Source organism: Salvelinus alpinus, chromosome 5 (genome assembly GCF_045679555.1).
Source record: "Salvelinus alpinus chromosome 5, SLU_Salpinus.1, whole genome shotgun sequence".
NCBI lineage: Eukaryota > Metazoa > Chordata > Actinopteri > Salmoniformes > Salmonidae > Salvelinus > Salvelinus alpinus.
The window spans coordinates 22,325,561-22,344,066 of record NC_092090.1 but is presented as its reverse complement, the minus strand read 5'-3'; the positions used below and the strand labels follow the sequence as shown (position 1 = coordinate 22,344,066).

General features: G+C 46.3%; 1 protein-coding gene across 2 annotated transcripts in view; it reads left to right on the top strand.

Annotated features, from left to right (window-relative positions):
• The window catches only part of tnfaip8l3 (tumor necrosis factor, alpha-induced protein 8-like 3), a 45,105-nt gene that overhangs the window by 19,484 nt on the left and 7,115 nt on the right, over positions 1-18,506 (top strand). The window contains exon 2 of one of the 2 annotated variants that reach the window (XM_071400991.1): positions 13,852-13,962. The exons of the other annotated variant lie outside the window; for it this stretch is intronic. The gene's annotated coding sequence lies outside the window, so the exon portion shown is untranslated. The remainder of the gene's footprint in view (positions 1-13,851; positions 13,963-18,506) is intronic. 2 annotated transcript variants of the gene reach the window in all.

The window sequence follows — 18,506 nt, the reverse complement described above, 5'->3', positions numbered from 1 at the left end:
TAGGGTATGTAAACATTATATTAAGTGGCATTGTTTAAAGTGGCTAGTGGTACATTTTTACATAATTTCCATCAATTCCCATTTTTAAAGTGGCTGGAGTTGAGTCAGTATGTTGGCAGCGGCCGCTAAATGTTAGTGGTGGCTGTTTAACAGTCTGATGGCCTTGAGATAGAAGCTGTTTTTCAGTCTCTCGGTCCCTGCTTTGATGCACCTGTACTGACCTCGCCTTCTGGATGATAGCGGGGTGAACAGGCAGTGGCTTGGGTGGTTGTTGTCCTTGATGATCTTTATGGCCTTCCTGTGACATCGGGTGGTGTAGGTGTCCTGGAGGGCAGGTAGTTTGCCCCTGGTGATGCGTTCTGCAGACCTCACTACCCTCTGGAGAGCCTTACGGTTGTGGGCGGAGCAGTTGCCGTACCAGGCGGTGATACAGCCCGACAGGATGCTCTCGATTGTGCATCTGTAGAAGTTTGTGAGTGCTTTATGTGACAAGCCGAATTTCTTCAGCCTCCTGAGGTTGAAGAGGCGCTGCTGCGCCTTCTTCACAACGCTGTCTGTGTGGGTGGACCAATTCAGTTTGTCCGTGATGTGTACACCGAGGAACTTAAAACTTTCCACCTTCTCCACTACTGACCCGTCGATGTGGATAGGGGGGTGCTCCCTCTGCTGTTTCCTGAAGTCCACAATCATCTCCTTTGTTTTGTTGACGTTGAGTGTGAGGTTATTTTCCTGACACCACACTCCGAGGGCCCTCACCTCCTCCCTGTAGGCCGTCTCGTCGTTGTTGGTAATCAAGCCTACCACTGTAGTGTCATCCGCAAACTTGATGATTGAGTTGGAGGCGTGCATGGCCACGCAGTCGTGGGTGAACAGGGAGTACAGGAGAGGGCTCAGAACGCACCCTTGTGGGGCCCCAGTATTGAGGATCAGCGGGGTGGAGATGTTGTTACCTACCCTCACCACCTGGGGGCGGCCCGTCAGGAAGTCCAGGACCCAGTTGCACAGGGCGGGGTCGAGACCCAGGGTCTCGAGCTTGATGACGAGTTTGGAGGGTACTATGGTGTTAAATGCTGAGCTGTAATCGATGAACAGCATTCTCACATGGGTATTCCTCTTGTCCAGATGGGTTAGGGCAGTGTGCAGTGTGGTTGCGATTGCGTCGTCTGTGGACCTATTGGGTCGGTAAGCAAATTGGAGTGGGTCTAGGGTGTCCGGTAGGGTGGAGGTGATATGGTCCTTGACTAGTCTCTCAAAGCACTTCATGATGACGGAAGTGAGTGCTACGGGGCGGTAGTCGTTTAGCTCAGTTACCTTAGCTTTCTTGGGAACAGGAACAATGGTGGCCCTCTTGAAGCATGTGGGAACAGCAGACTGGGATAAGGATTGATTGAATATGTCCGTAAACACACCAGCCAGCTGGTCTGCGCATGCTCTGAGGACGCGGCTGGGAATGCCGTCTGGGCCTGCAGCCTTGCGAGGGTTAACACGTTTAAATGTTTTACTCACCTCGGCTGCAGTGAAGGAGAGCCCGCAGGTTTTGGTAGGGGGCCGTGTCAGTGGCACTGTATTGTCCTCAAAGCGGGCAAAAAAGTTGTTTAGCCTGTCTGGGAGCAAGACATCCTGGTCCGCGACGGGGCTGGTTTTCTTTTTGTAATCCGTGATTGACTGTAGACCCTGCCACATACCTCTTGTGTCTGAGCTGTTGAATTGCGACTCGATTTTGTCTCTGTACTGGGACTTAGCCTGTTTGATTGCCTTGCGGAGAGAATAGCTACACTGTTTGTATTCGGTCATGCTTCCGGTCACCTTGCCCTGGTTAAAAGCAGTGGTTCGCGCTTTCAGTTTCACGCGAATGCTGCCGTCAATCCACGGTTTCTGGTTTGGGAATGTTTTAATCGTTGCTGTGGGTACGACATCGTCAATGCACTTCCTAATGAACTCGCTCACCGAATCAGCATATTCGTCAATATTGTTGTTGGACGCGATGCGGAACATATTCCAATCCGCGTGATCGAAGCAGTCTTGAAGCGTGGATTCAGATTGGTCGGACCAGCGTTGAACAGACCTGAGCGCGGGAGCTTGTTGTTTGAGTTTCTGTTTGTAGGCTGGAATCAACAAAATGGAGTCGTGGTCAGCTTTTCCGAAAGGGGGGCGGGGGAGGGCCTTATATGCGTCGCGGAAATTAGTATAACAATGATCTAGGGTTTTTCCAGCCCTGGTAGCACAATCGATATGCTGATAGAATTTAGGGAGTTTTGTTTTTAGATTAGCCTTGTTAAAATCCCCAGCTACGATGAATGCAGCCTCAGGGTGTGTGGTTTCCAGTTTACAAAGAGTCAGATAAAGTTCGTTCAGGGCCATCGATGTGTCTGCTTGGGGGGGAATATATACGGCTGTGATTATGATTGAAGAGAATTCCCTTGGTAGATAATGCGGTCGACATTTGATTGTGAGGAGTTCTAGATCAGGTGAACAGAATGACTTGAGTTCCTGTGTGTTGTTATGATGATCACACCACTTCTCGTTAATCATAAGGCATACCCCCCCGCCCCTCTTCTTACCGGAAAGATGTTTGTTTCTGTCGGCGCGATGCATGAAGAAACCAGCTGGCTGCACCGACTCCGTTAGCGTCCCTTGAGTTAGCCATGTTTCCGTGAAGCAGAGCACGTTGCAATCCCTGATGTCTCTCTGGAATGCTACCCGTGCTCGGATTTCATCAACCTTATTGTCAAGAGACTGGACATTGGCGAGTAGTATGCTAGGGAGTGGAGCGCGATGTGCCCGTCTCCGAAGCCTGACCACGAGACCGCCTCGTTTGCCCCTTTTTCGGCGTCGCACAGGGTCGCCGGCTGGGATCAGATCCATTGTATTGGGTGGAAGGCAAAACACTGGATCCGTTTCGGGAAAGTCATATTCCTGGTAGGAACGATGATGAGTTGACGTTAATCGTATATTCAGTAGTTCCTCCCGACTGTATGTAATGAAACCTAAGATTACCTGGGGTACCGATGTAAGAAATAACACATAAAAAAACAAAATACTGCATATTTTCCAAGGAACGCGAAGCGAGGCGGCCATCTCTTTTCGGCATACCTCTCTCCCTCCTTTCACTCTCTCCTTTCCTTTCCCTGTCCATTTTTATCACCCTTTCTTTTCCCATCACTGTCTCCATTCCTCTTTTTTTCACTCTCTCTTTCTCCCTTTCCATTAGTTTATCTTTCATCTGCCTTTCCATCTCTCTCTCTCTCTTTCTCCCTTTCCATTAGTTTATCTTTCATCTGCCTTTCCATCTCTCTCTCTCTCTTTCTCCCTTTCCATTAGTTTATCTTTCATCTGCCTTTCCATCTCTCTCTCTCTCTTTTTCACTCTCTCTTTTAATTGATTAAATTCAAATGGGCTTTATTGGCATGGGAAATATTTGTTTATATTGCCGAAGCAAGTGAAAAAGACAAGAAACAAAAACCTCTCTTTCCCTTTATAGTTATCGAGAAGGGACAGTTTTTCAGATGGAAAAACTGTTCTCTGTGTGTGTTTCAGGCCAGAGAGGAGAGGAGAGGAGAGGAGAGGAGAGGAGAGGAGAGGAGAGGAGAGGAGAGGAGAGGAGAGGAGAGGAGAGGAGAGGAGAGGACTAACGTTTTAAACCCCTCTTTTTTATTAGGATCCGTCACAATTTATCATTACACACACAAACGTATGTGCATGCACGCACGCACGCACGCACACACACACACACACACACACACACACACACACACACACACACACACACACACACACACACACACACACACACACACACACACACACACACACACACACACACACACACACACACACACACACACACACACACACACACACACACACACACGCACACTAGTCCTACAAAAGCCTTTGAGTCTCTCGCCCTCCCTCTCTTCTTCTCTCTAGAGAGGACGGAGAAGGTGAGGTTAGACAAGAAAAGACAGAGAGGGTGCATGTTCCATCCAGAGGTCACAGTTCTCTCCCTGTTTCTCTCCCTTTCTCTCTGACTCTGACTCTCTTTTTATCTCTCTGTGTCGGAGTAAGTGAATGATCTTAGAGGTGAGGACCAAGGGAAGCTATGACATGCTATTAGTCTCTCTCTCTCTCTCTTTCTATCTCTCTCTCTACTCTCCCTCTCTCTCTCTTTCTCTGTCTCTCTCTTTCTCTCTCTCTCTCTCTCTCTACTCTCCCTCTCTCTACCCTCCCTCTCTCTCCCTCTCCCCCCACTCTCTCTCTCCTTCGCTCTCTCTCACACTCCCTCTATCCCCCTCTCTCTCCCTCTCTCTCTTTCTCTCTCTCTCTCTCTCTCTTTCTCCTCTCTCTCCATTTCTTTGTGACTCAAACTGTGATAGGCTTTCAGGCCTATGGCTCATCAGTCAGTCAAAAGGGATATGATCATCCCTCCCTATCTCAGCTCCTCAGGGAGCTGACCACACAAACACACAGTTCTTCAGTTGCAATGACAAGCCACCATCTCAGACTGATTACTGATGGAGTCCCAGAGGGAGAAAGAGAGAGAGAGAGAGATAGAGAGAGATGTTAAACAGTTTGCTATACTTAAACTCTTTCACGTCATCCTTAGCTCTGGCATCTTCCACAATATTTGGAACCAAGGACTGATCACCACAATCCACAAAAGTGGAGACACATTTGACCCCAATAACTACCGTGGGATATGCGTCAAAAGCAACCTTGGGAAAATCCTCTGCATTATCATTAACAGCAGACTCATACATTTCCTCAATGAAAACAATGTACTGAGCAAATGTCAAATTGGCTTTCTACCAAATAACCATACAACAGACCACGTATTCACCCTGCACACCCTAATTGACAAACAAACAAACCAAAACAAAGGCAAAGTCTTCTCATGCTTTGTTGATTTAAAAAGAAAAAGCTCTTCGACTCAATTTGGCATGAGGGTCTGATTTACAAATTGATGGAATGTGGTGTTGGGGGAAAAACATATGACATTATAAAATCCATGTACACAAACAACAAGTGTGCGGTTAAAATTGGCAAAAAACACACACATTTCTTTCCACAGGGTCGTGGGGTGAGACAGGGATGCAGCTTAAGCCCCACTCTCTTCAACATATATATCAACGAATTGGCGAGGGCACTAGAACAGTCAGCAGCACCCGGCCTCAACCTACTAGAATCTGAAGTCAAATGTCTACTGTTTGCTGATGATCTGGTGCTTCTGTCCCCCCAATTAGGATCTGTCAAAAAAAATACTTCTGTTATAGAACACGTTGTCTATTTTGGGGTGTGAGGTCTGGGGTCCGCTCACCAACCAACAACTCACAAAATGGGACAAACACCAAATTGAGACTCTGCATACAGAATTCTGTAAAAATATCCTTGGTGTACAATGTAAAACATCAAATAATGCATGCAGAGCAGAATTAGACCGATACCTGCTAATGATCAAAATCCAGAAAAGAGCCATTACATTCTACAACTCCCTGAAAGGAAGCTATTACCAAACCTTCCATAACAAAGTCATCACCAACAGAAAGATGAACCTGGAGAAGAGTCACCTAAGCAAGCTGGTCCTGGGTCTCTGTTCACAAACACAAACAGACCCCAGAGAGCCACAGGACAGCAACACAATTAGACCCAACCAAGTCATGAGAAAGCAAAAAGATAATTCCTGACACATTGGAAAGTATAAACAAAAGAACAGAGCAAACTACAATGCTATTTGACCCTAAACAGAGAGTACACAGTGGCAGAACACCTGACCACTGTGACTGACCCAAACTTAAGGAAAGCTTTGACTATGTACAGACTGAGTGAGCATATCCTTGCTATTGAGAGAGGCTACCATAAGCAGACCTGGTTTTCAAGAAAAGACAGGCTATGTGCCCACTGCCCACAAAATGAAGTGGAACCTGAGGAGCACTTCCTAACCTCCTGCCAAATGTATGACCATGCATGTTAGAGACACATATTTCCCTCAGATTACACAGAACCACAAAGAATTTGAAAACAAACCCAATTTTGATAATTTTCCATATCTATTAGGTGAAATACCACAGTGTGCCATCACAGTAGCAATATTTGTGACCTGTTGCTACAAGAAAAAGGGCAACCAGTGAAGAACAAACACCATTGTAAATACAACCCATATTTACTATGTTTATTTATTTTCCCTTTTGTACTTGAACCATTTGCACATAATATGACATTTGACATTTCTTTATTCTTTTGAAACTTTTGTGTAATGAGTGTAATGATTACTGTTAATTTGTTTTATTCTTTATTTCACTTAAGTTTATTATGTATTTCACCTGCTTTGGCAACATAAACATATGTTTCCCATGCCAATAAAGCCCTTCAATTGAAATTGAAATTGAATTGAATTGATAGAAAGAAAGAGAGAGAGAAAGTGGTTGTTCCTAAATGCTTGAATCTCTCCTGGGTTCTCAGTCTGAGCTCAGTCTCAGCCATGACGCAATACATCTCTGCTACCACCTCCTTACCCTAACCCAGCCCCAATCCTCAGCCCTATACAGTCAGTTCAAACCCAGCCCCAATCCTCAGCCCTATACAGCTAGCTCAAACCCAGCCCCAACCCTCAGCCCTATACAGCCAGCTCAAACCCAGCCCCAGCCCCAACCCTCAGCCCTATACAGCCAGTTCAAACCCAGCCCCAACCCTCAGCCCTATACAGCCAGTTCAAACCCAGCCCCTACCCTCAGCCCTATACAGTCAGCTCAAACCCAGCCCCAACCCTCTGCCCTATACAGTCAGCTCAAACCCAGCCACAACCCTCAGCCCTACACAGTCAGCTCAAACCCAGCCACAACACTCAGCCCTATACAGTCAGTTCAAACCCAGCCCCAACCCTCAGCCCTATACAGTCAGCTCAAACATAGCCCCAAACCTCAGCCCTATACAGTCAGCTCAAACCCAGCCCCAACCCTCAGCCCTATACAGTCAGCTCAAACCCAGCCCCAACCCTCAGCCCTACACAGTCAGCTCAAACCCAGCCCCAACCCTCAGCCCTATACAGTCAGCTCAACCCCAGCCCCAACCCTCAGCCCTATACAGCCAGTTCAAACCCAGCCCCGACCCTCAGCCCTATACAGCCAGTTCAAACCCAGCCCCAACCCTCAGCCCTATACAGTCAGCTCAAACCCAGCCCCAACCCTCAGCCCTATACAGTCAGCTCAAACCCAGCCCCAACCCTCAGCCCTATACAGTTAGCTCAAACCCAGCCACAACCCCTAATGCTAGAATACACACTGTTAGCACATATGGATTTGTCTTTAGGAATCTTTGGTGTTACTCTATTATTGTAACCCTAGATGAAATCGCTGTGTTTGGTTATGCAAAAATACCTGGTACAGGTTCAGTGATGATGCTATCAGTATATGTAAATCTCCTACAAAGGAAGCTGGTTATTTTTATATTGTATCTCTAACATCTGAACAGTGCATGAGCACTATAGTGAATGTGTTACTTCAGGTAGCTCACCCAGCATGCACCTGTGAAATGTGCTGGTGGTGCTACAGTACGGCCTTGTTAGGAGAACACTTCTGTCAACGTCATGTGATCTATCAAACTCCAGCTGACTGTTCTGCCTCCAGTACTATGTCTACCACGAGTCCACCAGTCAGACAGTCAACAGCTTGTAACAACTCCTGTAAAGTGTATATTTTATTTGCTCTTAAAAACTGGACATCCCATGACAGTACTCTGTGCCAACAAAACTGGACGTACCGTAGCCTTTAGTTAATGAAAGTGTATCTTCACGAGACATAAACGCATTGAAATAAGTTAATTTTATAACTTTTTCAAAGACATTCTCAAAGCAGCCCTCAGGGGTTTAGTCATTTCAATGAAGGTGCATGAAAATGTAATTCATTAACTTACTAACTTTCTCCATATTCCTCTCTATATTTCTTTATAGGTATGAGAGAGAGAGAGAGAGAGAGAGAGAGAGAGAGAGAGAGAGAGAGAGAGAGAGAGAGAGAGAGAGAGAGAGAGAGAGAGAGAGAGAGAGAGACATAGAGAAAGAGAGCGAGAGAGAGAGAGAGAGACATAGAGAAAGAGAGAGACAGAGAGAGAGAGAGAGGGAGTGGGGGAGAGACAGAGAGCGAGGGAGAGAGAGAGAGAGAGAGAGAGAGATGGAGAGAGAGAGCAAGAGAGAGGGAGAGAGAGAGAGAGAAAGAGAGAGAGCGAGAGAGACATAGAGAAAGAGAGAGACAGAGAGCGAGAGCGAGAGAGAGAGACGAGAGCGAGAGAGAGAGAGAGGGAGTGGGGGAGAGAGAGAGAGGGAGAGAGAGAGAGAGAGAGAAAGAGGTTACTGATGAAAACTGATGTGAAGTGACAAAGACGTCCTTTATACCCACTCTCCGGCACATGTTAGTGCAGCTGGGCAGTGTGTGTGCGTTCGCACACGCCTGTGTGTGTGTGTGTGTATGTGTGTGTGTGTGTGTGTGTGTGTGTGTGTGTGTGTGTGTGTGTGTGTGTGTGTGTGTGTGTGTGTGTGTGTGTGTGTGTGTGTGTGTGTGTGTGTGTGTGTGTGTGTGTGTGTGTGTGTGTGTGTGTGTGTGTGTGTGTGTGTGTCTGGCCACAATAACCCAGTGATAGGTGAAGACGATCTTGATATGCCACTGATTAACATGGTTCTGTTGCAGTGAACAACCCCTAACTTCCTACAGGTGGTAGTTTACCTGTGTTGTATTAGTGGTGTGTGCAGTGAACACACATAATGTTTGGATAAAACACCATTGACAAGCTGTCAGCAGAGTATATCTAGGTAAATATGAGTCTCGGACTTGGGTGTATACATACACACACAGGGGCATGCACAGATGGCCACACACACACACACACACACACACACACACACACACACACACACACACACACACACACACACACACACACACACACACACACACACACACACACACACACACACACACACACACACACACACACACACACACACACACACACAGAGTGAGCATCAACATAGAGAGAGAATAGAAGGCTGTGGCAGCATGACAGTGAGAAGGTCACCCAGCATCTCTCTCTCTCTGGGTATCAGCACGGTCTCCTCACTGTGTGTGTGTGTGTGTGTGTGTGTGTGTGTGTGTGTGTGTGTGTGTGTGTGTGTGTGTGTGTGTGTGTGTGTGTGTGTGTGTGTGTGTGTGTGTGTGTGTGTGTGTGTGTGTGTGTGTGTGTGTGTGTGTGTGTGTGTGTGTGTGTGAACAGCATCAGTGCTCTGTTGACTCCAGATACCTGATACGTCCGTCCGATGGTGAGTGCGTAAGCAGAAACCAGGGTCTATGAATGTCCTACTGCAAAACATCATCATAAACACACACACACACACACACACACACACACACACACACACACACACACACACACACACACACACACACACACACACACACACACACACACACACACACACACACACACACACACACACACACACACACACACACACACACACACACACACACACACACACACACACACACAGGACAATGACATCCCAGTTTGCCAGTATACTGTGGAAAGCTTTGACTAAACCCAGATCTTTCATGTCTACTAACACAGAGGAGTGGAACGGGCTAGGGGTGGCCTACACACACACATACACCATAGTCTGCTAAATGACTTATGCTTAGCTGGCTCCCTCCACAACAAAGAGGTATGGGCTAGGGGCTGTTTTGGGGCGAAGCTGTGTTATTTGTATTTATTATAGATCCCCATTAGTTCCTGCCAAGGCAGCAGCTACTCTTCCTGGGGTCCATTAGTTCCTGCCAAGGCAGCAGCTACTCTTCCTGGGGTCCATTAGTTCCTGCCAAGGTAGCAGCTACTCTTCCTGGGGTCCATTAGTTCCTGCCAAGGCAGCAGCTACTCTTCCTGGGGTCCATTAGTTCCTGCCAAGGCAGCAGCTACTCTTCCTGGGGTCCATTAGTTCCTGCCAAGGCAGCAGCTACTCTTCTTGGAGTCCAGAAACATTAAGGCAGTTATATACAATTTCAAATATTTCATGACATTACATTTTATAACACTTTTTACAACACATTACGTGTGTGCCCTCAGGCCACTACTCTACTACCACATATCCACAACACAAAATCCATGTGTACGTGTGTGTATAGTGCATATGTCATCATGTGTGTGTGTGCATGTGTCTGTGCCTGTGTGTGTCTCTTCACAGTCCCTGCTGTTCCATAAGGAGTATTTTTTATCAGTTTTTTTTAGCTGATTCTACTGCTTGCATCAGTTACCTGATGTGGAATAGAGTTCCATGTAGTCATGGCTCTATGTAGTACTGTGCGCCTCCCATAGTCTGTTCTGGACTTGGGGACTGTGAAGAAACTTCTGGTGGCATGTCTTGTGGGGTATGCATTGGTGTCCGAGCTGTGTGTTCTCAGTCGTGCTAGTAGTTTAAACAGACAGCTCGGTACATTCAGCATGTCAATATTTCTTACAAAAACAAGTAGTGATGAAGTCAATCTCTCCTCCACTTTGTGCCAGGAGAGATTGACATACATATGATCAATGTTAGCTCTTCGCGTACATTTAAGGGCCAGCCGTGCTGCCCTGTTCTGATCCAATTGTGATTTTCCTAAGTCCCTCTTTGTGGCACCTGACCACACGACTGAACAGTAGTCCAGGTGTGACAACACTAGGGCCTGTAGGACCTACCTTGTTGATAGTGTTGTTAAGAATGCAGAGCAGCGCTTTATTACGGACAGACTTCTCCCCATCTTAGCTACGACTGCATCAATATGTTTTGACCATGACAGTTTACAATCCAGGGTTACTCCAATCAGTTCAGTCACATTCAGTACAACATTTGGTTGAGGTTTATAATTTAATGAATGATTTGTCCAAAATACAATGCTTCTAGTTTTTGAAATATTTAGGACTAACTTATTTCTTGCCACCAATTCTGAAACTGACTGCAGCTCTTTGTTAAGTGTTGCAGTAATTTCACTCGCTGTAGTAGCTGACGTGTAAAGTGTTGAGTCATCTGCATACAGAGACACACTGGCTTTACTCAAATTGAAAAAAGTAAGGGGCCTAGACAGCTGCCCTGGGAAATTCCTGATTCTACCTGGATTATGTTGGAGAGGCTTCCATTAAAGAACACCCTCTGTGTTCTGTTACTTTCTATACAATATAGCAGGGGGTGTAAAGCCATAACACATGTTTTTCCAGCAGTAGACTGTGATCAATAATATCAAAAGCTACATTGAAGTCTAACAAAGAAACTCACACCATATTTGTATCATACATTTCTCTCAGCCAATCATCAGTAATTTGTGTAAGTGCTGTGCATGTTGAATGTCCTTTGTTATAACTGTGCTGAAAGTCTGTTGTCAATTTGTTTAATGTCAAATAGCATTGTATCTGGTCAAACAGCATTTTTTCCTAAAGGGACCTTGATAAGTATGATCATGTTTCTGTTACTATTAATGGTGCATGACAGAAACCTAGAACACACAGACTCACACAGAGAGAGTGCAGTCGTGTGTGTAATTAGTCCACCCAGCCTGGGGGCTGTATTCAGTATCAGTCTAGTTTGTCTTAGCTGCTGTTTCTAATAACTCCATCCTCTGATGACTTGGGAACCTTCCCAAAACAAACCGTACGTCCCATTCCACCGCCACATTCCTGAGCCGGAGCTCAGCATTCCGGGCCTGGCAGGGTTCCGGGGATGTGTGTTCTGATGTAACGCAGCAGAAGGTGTTGACTCAGCGTTCTGAAACCAGCAGTTGGAACAAAGACATATTATCTCTGCTAGCCAGCTAACATAGCTATAGACAGGCTATCTAGTCTCTGGCTAGACCTGCTAACATAGCTATAGACAGGCTATCTAGTCCCTGCTAGCCAGCTAACATAGCTATAAACAGGCTATATAGTCTCTGGCCAAACCTGCTAACACAGCTAACACCTCCTCAATGCTGGTTGACAGTTCATGTACTAAACTTTGACCTAGAAAATGTTGTTGTCACATATAACATATAAGATTAAAACCTAATTTAGTTGGATGGATATATTTAGCTTGATCTAATTTCAGGCCAAACTCTAGTGAATTATGGCATATGTTGACGTATATGAAATTGTGAAATTATGGCATGGGGTGTCATTTTATTTTAATTGCAATTTCCTAATGGCCACTAGGGGCAATGCAATCACTTATTAACATCTAGTATGCTCGTGAGGAGCTAGGGTGTTGGGGATGTTGTTGGGTTTGGGGTTGGGGATGTTGTTAGGGTTGAGGATGTTGTTGGGGTTGGGGTTGGGGTTGGAGATGTTGTTGGGTTTGGGGTTGGGGATGTTGTTAGGGTTGAGGATGTTGTTGGGGTTGGGGTTGGGGTTGGAGATGTTGTTGGGGTTGAGGATGTTATTGGGGATGAGATTGGGGTTGGGGTTGAGGTTGGGGATGTTGTTGGGGTTGGGGTTGGAGATGTTGTTGGGGTTGGGGTTGGGGTTGGAGATGTTGTTGGGGTTGAGGATGTTATTGGGGTTGAGGATGTTATTGGGGTTGAGGATGTTGTTGGGGATGAGATTGGGGTTGGGGTTGAGGTTGGGGATGTTGTTGGGGTTGGGGTTGAGGATGTTGTTTGGGATGGGGATGTTGTTGGGGTTGGGGTTGAGGATGTTGTTTGGGATGGGGATGTTGTTGGGGTTGGGGATGTTGTTGGGGTTGGGGTTGTAGACATTGTTGGGGTTGGGGATGTTGTTGGGGTTGGAGATGTTGTTGGGGTTGGGGATGTTGTTGGGGTTGGGGTCATGGCTGTTGTTGGGGTTGGGGCTGTTGTTGGGGTTGGGGATGTTGTTGGGGTTGGGGTTGGAGATATTGTGGGGTTGGGGATGTTGTTGGGGTTGAAGATGTTGTTGGGGATGAGATTGGGGTTGGGGTTGAGGTTGGGGATGTTGTTGGGGTTGGGGTTGGGGATGTTGTTGGGGTTGGGGTTGGGGATGTTGTTGGGGTAGGGGATGTTGTTGTTGTTGGGGATGAGATTGGGGTTGGGGTTGAGGTTGGGGATGTTGTTGTGGTTGGGAATGTTGTTGTGGTTGAGGATATTGTTGGGGTTGGGGATGTTGTTGGGGTTGAGGTTGGGGTTGAGGACAGGCTTAAACCATGAGCTACAGTACTGCTACGAGGATAGTGTATTCAAGCCCTGTGCTAAACACTTGTTTTGTAATTTTGGTTAACCCTATCTTAACCCTTAACCCTTTACCTTAACCAATCGTATTTAATACCTAAACTTAACTGTCAAGGTTAGTTTTGGTTTTACTTTAGCGCATTTTGATTGACAGCTATCGTGTGTCTGTGTGTATGTGTGTGAGCGCACTCTTGTCCTAAAATCTCAGTACTTCAGACAGCTGCACAATAGATTGAGAAAGAATGAACAAAAAGTGAAAGAGAGGAGGAGAAAGAGGGAAGGGAAAAGAGGAGAGAACGTGGGAAGAGAGAAAGGCCCACTGAGAGGATTCACCATGTAGACTGGAAAATAAAAAAGCCCTACTCACTGAAATAGTCTTCAGATGTTTGCACCATGTACCAAGACATACGTGATGGTAAAAGCTACACTTTGAATGTGAAATTTAACTTGTAATGGCAACTGTATAGCTGCTGTAACTACACACATCTTTCAAAACAAGCAGAGTGTAGGTAGTAATCAGTGTGTGGTATGTCCAACACAACTTTCCTCTTGGGGACAATAAGAGTGGATTGTATTGTATACTGTATACTGTCTGTGTCTGTGTGCCAAGGCTACAGTGTTACTTCAGGTCAGGAGAGGCTTCTCTCTCTCTCTCTCTGCTTTCCAGAGAACCATCATACCAACAGACGTGGAGATGAGAGGTTTGCGGATGTTGGATAAATGTGAAATATCGACCTGGGCTTGTAAGATCAAGTTACTTATGAGAAGCACAAGAGAGGTGAGGACTCTGTGCCACCATGCCTGCATTAGCTACAGGTCTGAGAGGACACACACAAACACACACACACCAATTCCTTATTACACTCTCTTCACTCATGTGTACTCATGTGTATCTCCCACTTCTTACCATCCTTTTTCTCTCTCTCCCTCTCTCGCACTCTCCCTCTCTCTCCCCTTTCAATTCAATTCAATTCAAGGGGCTTTATTGGTATTTGAAACATATGTTTACATTGCCAAAGCAAGTGAAATAGATAATAACCAAAGTGAAATAAACAATAAAATGAACAGTAAACATTACAATCACAAAAGTTCCAAAAGAACAAAGTGATTTAAAATGTCATATGTCTATATACAGTGTTGTAATGATGTGCAAACAATTAAAATACAAAAGGGTAAATAAATAAACATAAATATGGGTTGTATTTACAATGGTGTTTATTTTTTTATTTCACCTTTATTTAATCAGGTAGGCTAGTTGAGAACAAGTTCTCATTTGCAACTGCGACCTGGCCAAGATAAAGCAAAGCAGTTTGTCACACACACAACAACACAGAGTTACACATGGAATAAACAAACATACAAAAAAAAATCTATATACAGCATGTGCAAATGAGGTAGGATAAGAGAGGTAAGGTAATAAATAGGCCATGGTGTTGAAGTAACTACAATATAGCAATTAAACACTGGAATGGTAGGATGTACGGAAGATGAATGTGCAAGTAGAGATACTGGGGTGCAAAGGAGCAAGATAAATAAATAAATACAGTATGGGGATGAGGTAGATTGGATGGGCTATTTACAGATGGGCTATGTACAGTTGCAGTGATCTGTGAGCTGCTCTGACAGCTGGTGCTTAAAGCTAGTGATGGAGGTAAGAGTCTCCAGCTTCAGAGATTGTTACAGTTTGTTCCAGTCATTGGCAGCAGAGAACTGGAAGGAGAGGCGGCCAAAGGAGGAATTGGCTTTGGGGGTGACCAGTGAGATATACCTGCTGGAGCGCGTGCTACGGGTGGGTGCTGCTATGGTGACCAGTGAGCTGAGATAAGGCGGGGCTTTACCTAGCAGAGACTTGTAGATGACCTGGAGCCAGTGGGTTTGGCGACGAGTGTGAAGCGATGGCCAGCCAACGAGAGTGTACAGGTCGCAGTGGTGGGTAATATATTGGGCTTTGGTGACAAAACGGATGGCACTGTGATAAACTGCATCCAATTTGTTGAGTAGAGTGTTAGAGGCTATTCTATAGATGACATCGCCGAAGTCGAGGATCGGTAGGATGGTCAGTTTTACGAGTGTATGTTTGGCTGCATGAGTGAAGGATGCTTTGTTGTGAAATAGGAAGCCGATTCTAGATTACATTTTGGATTGGAGATGCTTAAAGTGAGTCTGGAAGGAGAGTTTACAGTCTAGCCAGACACCTAGGTATTTGTAGTTGTCCACATATTCTAAGTCAGAACCGTCCAGAGTAGTGATGCTGGACGAGCGGGCAGGTGCGGGCAGTGATTGGTTGAAGATCATGCACTTAGTTTTACTTGCATTTAAGAGCAGTTGGAGGCCACGGAAGGAGAGTTGTATGGCATTGAAGCTCGTCTGAGGGTTAGTTACTCAGTGTCCAAAGAAGGGCCAGAAGTATACAGAATGGTGTCGTCTGCGTAGAGGTGGTTCAGAGAATCACCAGCAGCGAGAGCGACATCATTGGTGTATACAGAGAAGAGAGTCGGCCCGAGAATTGAACCCTGTGGCACCCCATAGAGACTGCAAGAGGTCCGGACAACAGGCCCTCCGATTTGACACACTGAACTCTATCAGAGAAGTGGTTGGTGAACCAGGTGAGGCAATCATTTGAGAAACCAAGGCTGTTGAGTCTGCCAATAAGAATGTAGTGATTGATAGAGTCGAAAGCCTTGGCCAGGTCGATGAATACGGCTGCACAGTAACGTCTCTTATCGATGACGGTTATGATATCATTTAGGACCTTGAGCATGGCTGAGGTGCACCCACCCCGAGGTGCACCCAAGCTCTGAAATCAGATTGCATAGCGGAGAAGGTACGGTGGGATTCGAAGTGGTCGGTAATCTGTTTGTTGACTTGGCTTTCGAAGACCTTATAAAGGCAGGGTAGGATAGATATAGGTCTGTAGCAATTCAGGTCTAGAGTGTCTCCCCCTTTGAAGAGGGGGATGACCACGGCAGCTTTCCAATCTTTGGGAATACGAAAGAGAGTATTAGTAATAGTAATAGGGGTTGCAACAATTCCAGCATATCATTTTAAATAGAGAGGGTCCAGATTGTCTAGCCCGGCTGATTTGTAAGGGTCCAGGTTTTGCAGTTCTTTAAGAACATCGGCTATCTAGATTTGGGTGAAGGAGAAATGGTGGGGGCTTGGGCGAGTTGCTGTTGGGAGTGCAGGGCTGTTGACCGGGGTAGGGTTAGCCAGGTGGAAAGCATGGCCAGTCGTAGAAAAATGCTTATTGAAATTCTCAGTTATAGTGGATTTATCGGTGGTGACAGTGTTTCCTAGCCTCAGTGCAGTGGGCAGCTGGGAGGAGGTGCTCTTATTCTCCATGGACTTTACAGTGCCCCAGAACTTTTTTGAGTTAGCCTTAGCTTTTCTTAACTGCCTGTGTATATTTGTTCCTGACTTCCCTGAAAAGTTGCATATCACGGGGGCTATTCGATGCTAATGCAGAACGCCACAGGATGTTTTTTGTGCTGGTCAAGGGCAGTCAGGTCTGGAGAGAACCAAGGGCTATATCTGTTCCTGGTTCTACATTTTTTGAAAGGGGCATGCTTATTTAAGATGGTGAGGAAGGCCTGCTCGCTGAAGTGTTTTAGGGAGCGTTTGATAGTGATGAGGGGTGGTCGCTTGACTGCAGACCCGTTACAGATGCAGGCAATGAGGCAGGGATCGCTGAGATCTTGGTTAATAACAGCAGAGGTGTATTTGGAGGGCAAGTTGGTTAGGATGATATCTATGAGGGTGCCCGTGTTTACGAATTTGGGGTTGTACCTGGTGGGTTCATTGATAGTTTGTAAGAGATTGAGGGCATCAAGCTTAGATTGTAGCATGGCTGGGGTGTTAAGCATGTCCCAGTTTAGGTCACCTAGCAGCACTTGCTGATAGATGGGGGGCAATCAGTTCACATATGGTGTCCAGGGAACAGCTGGGGGCAGAAGGTGGTCTATAGCAAGCGGCAATGGTGAGAGACTTGTTTCTGGAAAGGTGCATTTTGAAAAGTAGAAGCTCAAATTGTTTGGGTACAGACCTGGATAGTAAGACAGAACTCTGCAGGCTATCTCTGCAGTAGATTGCAACACCGCCCCCTTTGGCAGTTCTATCTTGTCGGAAAATGTTGTAGTTAGGGATGGACATTTCTGGGTTTTTGGTGGTCTTCCTGAGCTAGGATTCAGACACGGCTAGGACATCCGGGTTGGCAGAGTGTGCTAGGGCAGTGATTAAAACAAACTTAGGGAGGAGGCTTCTAATGTTAACATGCATGAAACCAAGGCTTTTACGGTTACAGAAGTCAGCAAATTATAGCGCCTGGGGAATGGGAGTGGCGCTAGGCACTGCAGGGCCTGGATTAACCTCCACATCAGCAGAGGAACAGAGGAGGAGTAGGATAAGGGTACGGCTAAAGGCTAAAATGACTGGTCGTCTAGTACGTTCAGAACAAAGAGAATTTCAAAACAGGGGCAGATTTCTGGGCACGGTAGAATAGATTCAAGGCATAATGTACAGACAAAGGAATGGTAGGATATGGATACAGTGAGGGTAAACCTGTGCCTAGAGTGACGATGAAAGAGATATTGTCCCTAGAAATATAATTTAAACCCGGTGAGGTCACTGCATGTGTGGTAGGTGGAACTAATGTGTTAAATAAGGCATATTGAGCAGGGCTAGAGGCTCTACAGTGAAATAAGGCAATAAATACTAACCAAAACAGCAATGGACAAGGCATATTGACGTTAGCGAGAGGCATGCGTAGGCGAGTGATCATAGAAGTCCAGTGAGTGGCTTCAGGCAGCTTGCGGGCCGGGGCTAGCAAGCTAACAGAAGGGCCTTGGAGGGACGTTGCGACGGAAGAAAGTCTGTTGTGGCCCTCTCTGGCTATTACATCGGCAGATGGATCAGCAGGGCTCCGTGTGGTAAACCAGGCCAATTGGCAGAATAGGTATAGTGGCCAAAGAATTTGTCCGGTGGGCCTCTTAAGCTAACAGTCCGATGTGCTCTGGACAGCTAGCAGGCCCCGGCTAGCATGCTACCGGATGGGATTTCAGGGGACGAAGCGACGGCGGAGCCAGTTGAGAAAAACCCCATCGGGCGAATCACGTCGATGGTCCAGTCATGATGAGTCGGCGGGGGTCCAAGCCAGTTGGCAAAAATAGATATTATAGCCCAAGTAGTGGCTGATGGACCTCTTTGGCTAGCCGGGAGATGGGCCTAGCAAGGCTAGCTTCAGGCTAATTGGTTATTGCTTCGGGACAGTGACGTTAGCCAGGAGTGGCCACTCGAATAGCAGCTAGCTAGCTGCGGTGATCCAGG